Source organism: Zonotrichia leucophrys, chromosome 2 (assembly GCF_028769735.1).
Source record: "Zonotrichia leucophrys gambelii isolate GWCS_2022_RI chromosome 2, RI_Zleu_2.0, whole genome shotgun sequence".
NCBI classification, from domain to species: Eukaryota; Metazoa; Chordata; class Aves; order Passeriformes; family Passerellidae; genus Zonotrichia; species Zonotrichia leucophrys.
In genome coordinates this window covers 15,933,567-15,937,423 of record NC_088171.1, presented here as the reverse complement: position 1 = coordinate 15,937,423, position 3,857 = coordinate 15,933,567, and the positions used below count along the sequence as shown (strand labels likewise).

At 51.9% G+C, this 3,857-nt stretch overlaps 1 long non-coding RNA gene across 1 annotated transcript; it reads left to right on the top strand.

The window, feature by feature from the left end:
* Window positions 1–666: 666 nt before the first annotated feature.
* Window positions 667–2,900, top strand: LOC135443032 (uncharacterized). Its single transcript, XR_010438773.1, has 3 exons — window positions 667–744; window positions 849–909; window positions 1,181–2,900. It is a non-coding gene; the product is annotated as an uncharacterized LOC135443032 (long non-coding RNA).
* The last annotated feature ends 957 nt before the right edge of the window (window positions 2,901–3,857 follow it).

Sequence of the window (3,857 nt, the reverse complement as noted above, 5' to 3'; positions counted from 1 at the left end):
CTAGGATATGTGAATAAAACTCTCCTTTATCTATTCAAACAGAAGACAGAGTCGGTTGTAGAGATTCATGGTAAAAGGTACTGATTGTGCACCTGAGGTCCTTGGCTCTGCTCCATATGCTGCACACACAGTCCAGGCCCTGTGCTGGCAAACCCTTGCAGCTGTGCATTTCTACACTTCTGGCTCTACCAAGCCAGCCAAGCTGGATGGGGCCTTGAGGGGCTGCCTGCACCACAGCTGCAAATGTTACCTAAATCACCCCAAAGTTCTGCTCTCTCCTCTGCAGGTACCTGCCCGTGGAATTGCCAAGCTACTGAACCAGAGAAAAGTTAGAGTGCATGCACTGTGAAAGCACAAGGGAAGTCAGGAGAAAGCAATCTGTAGTGACCCCATTTGCTATTTGACTAAATGATACCTGCTCAGCCTCAATTTTACGCTCCCCTATATCCCTCTGCAGCCTGTGTGTTCCAGGCTGTGCTAACCAGCACATTCATTTTACAGTGGCAATTGCTGAGCCACTTTTGCTTCATAGCAGAACACTGATGTTTAATTCCTTTAATTTAGAAATGTGCTGTATAAACCGTTAACTGTTTGCACATGTGGCTATTAATTGTCTTTTAGCAGCCAGTAAACATATAACCTCAATACAATCACTACCCTTGGTCATGGCAACTGCCTGTGAGGAAAGGCACCTGCTTCCTACTCTCAAAATCAGATGCTGTATATAATAATGTTGTTGAAGTGGTAACACTTTATTATTAGTGCCTCTGTTTGCTTACTCTTTACTTTATAAAGTGGTCATGACTTATAGACAGAAAAGTAATTGATTTGGCTTGGTTTATCTACAGGGGCCCAGGCAATACTTTATCGTTTCACTTTGAACGCTGTTTTTGAACTCAAGTCATTTATGTAAGTCATTTCCAAGTAAAATCTCTGCTGGTTCTCCTGCTTTTTCTTTTTCCAACTCTGACTGCTACCCTCATTTCACTGAAGTTTTACAATTTAAATATGTGGGTGTTTTTTTTAACAATTCTAACTTTCGTATTTAAGGAATATGATTGCTGGTAACTTTCTGTATTGTTGTAGGGGGTGTGTTTCCCCCTACACCCCACCCCACCACCACCCCAATTCTTTCCAAGTGGTTTATTAATGATCTTGGAAATATTATTCTCTATTTCAGAAAAGATTTTCAAAATTTGCCTGCAAACCAGAAGCAGAACCACATATTGCACCACACCACTGCAATAAATACTAAGGAAGGTTGAACATTTCACAAAAGGAAAACTACCAGAAAGAGTTTGAGGTTTTGACTTCATCCAGACGCCTCTGGTTTACTACTAAAATTTCCAGCAAAACAGACTGAATTTTTGCAATGCTTTTTGCTTTCAATAGAGCTATGCATTCTGCCAAGCCATGGTTGCTGGATGAGCAAAGTCTTCCAAGACAGTCTCTGCAGCAACAGATGCAGGACTGAAGGCTGGAAGTGACATGAAGCATAGAAGGTCTAATTAAAATTACACAGGGCAGCAAAATGAATGAACTTTGAAAATCCTGAGTCTGAGCAATAGAGGGACAACCTGGAGTCCTTCAGGAATGACCTGTGAAGATGTGATCCTCTGGAACCACTGCCAGTCTTGGTACCAGTCTGGACAGATGGCACTGCAGAATATCTACAGTTTGTCTTTAAAATATATGCAAAGACTTCATAAGGTGAGGCTTATAAACAGCCCATACTGGTTGGACAAACAAGATACCACCTGTCTCAACACACACCACTTGTTGATGTTCATACACCATAGACCAAGTGCTAGAATATGTGGTTTTGTATTTTGAGGATCTTACCACATCTACCTCATTTCTGATGACACAGAAGAGGCAGTGGTCTGTGAAAGCCTGGTAGCAGCAGATTTGTTTCCATGTTCTGTCTCTAGAATGAGATGGTCCTTATCAAACACCACCAAGCGTGGAAGTGAAGCTTCTAGAAGCACATGCGCATGTGGCCTCCCCACTCTGTCATGGAGGGATCTCTTATGGGTTGGTTCCTTCTGAAGCCCTCCCCGTTTTTAGCCATACTCTTCCAGAACAGTTAGAAAACCTTTAAAGCAGTGTTTTCCAAAGAACCATGTGTGGGAAAGCAGCCAGAGCCCAGGAAAGGCTGGTAAGAGGATGTATGCTAATGAGGAAACTGTCCTGGTAGATGGGATAATGATTGAGCCTTCTTAGGAGGGAAGAGACGAGGGAAAACCATTGGAAAAGTGCCAGAACAGAGTGATTAAAAGTCCTTTCATTTTATATTACGGAGTGGCTGAAGGCTGCCAGCCTTGTTTGAATTTAATGGGAGCTTGTCCTTGACCCGTGTTCATGCTGCATCACATGAGTCACGGCCGTGGCATCCTGCGAGAGCAGGTGTCTGATTGGGCGGAGGAGCTGCTGCTGCACCGCAGCCAGCGGGCACACGGTGCCTCCGGTGCCGCACAGGTAAGGCGGGAGGCAGGCAAAGTGCTGTGCTCTGCCCCGCTCCCCCTCTGCCCGTCGGGGCTGCCTGACCGCCGTGAGAGCATCATCCCCGGCGGGGCTCACCCCTCCTCCGGCCGAGCCTGAGCTGGACGCCGCAGGTTGTTGTTGTGTTGCCGCGGGGCACTGCACCGGGTGCCCCCCACCTGGCCAAGGGTTTGCAAGCGCCGCTGCAGGGCTGGGACGGGAACACGCAGCCGCTCGCCCCTCGGGCGGACCGAGCGCCTCTCGCCGCAGCGCTGGGTCCATGTGGCACGGCTGAGCAGCCGATCGCTCGGGCTGAGCGCTGCCGGCGACCCTTTCCCCTCCTGCCGCCCTGTGGGCCCTGCAAGCAACTTCTGCGCCGGCGTTAAGCCCCGCGGGCCTCTCCGCCCGGCCGCGGCTCTCTCCTTCTCCCGCTTTCCTCCTTCCCTCCCGGGCGCCGCCGCCATGTGGCCCCGTGGGCGGCAGGGGGCGCCGCGCCGCCACCCGCGGGCCCGGGCTGCCCTCGCTGTGCGCGGCGGGGCCCGGCGGGCCCGGCAGCCCCGGCCATCGCCACACGGCCCCGGGAGAGCTTGGTGTGACAGCCCCGGCCATCGCCACACGGCCCCGGGAGAGCTTGGTATGACCAGCCCCGGTCACAGCTCTGCCCTGCGGAGGGGCTCGCGGCAGCGGCACAAACAGGAGCTGCTGGCTGCCCCTGCCTTCCCAAGGGCCCCTCTCCCGTACCAGGTCGCGGCTCCGTGCCCTGGGCTCCGTGCCGGGCTCGCCCCCAGGCCGGCGGGGTGGCAGAGCTGTGCCACTGCCCGGCTTTGGCCGCCGTGTGACCCTGGCACTGCACTACGAAATGGCTGCACAAACCCCTCACCAAAACCCTTTAGCGGCCTCATTTGCCCCTCTGACATTCTACTGCGGTGTCAGACCTACCCTGACCAAACCTTCTCCCCATGCAGGTGTATCCCAGCCTGGGGAGGAGAGCTGTGGTTGGCATCAACCACATTGCTCCAGCCAGAAGCATATGAAAAGGCAAAACTGTATTTTGGCCGTGAGAACTGTAGTGGCCCTTTGGGGACCGTGGCACAGGGCACAAAGGAAATGGAGGAGGCCTGAATCCAGGCAGTCACCAGCACTTCAGCAGGGACAGTTTTAGGGACAAGCATTTTTCTTGACAGCTGATTATCTGGTAGCTGGTCTAAGCAAGCCAGTGCTAAGGTCCTGTTTCATGTGGCAGTTCGAGGAATGACTTCCTGGCGCACCCAGGGTTTTGTGGCATTCCTTGCTCTGGAGCAATTGTGAAAAGCATAGCCGCTCTTTCCTTCTCCCTGAGGACCCACTTGTTTGGGCCAACCAGCTGTGGCTGTGCA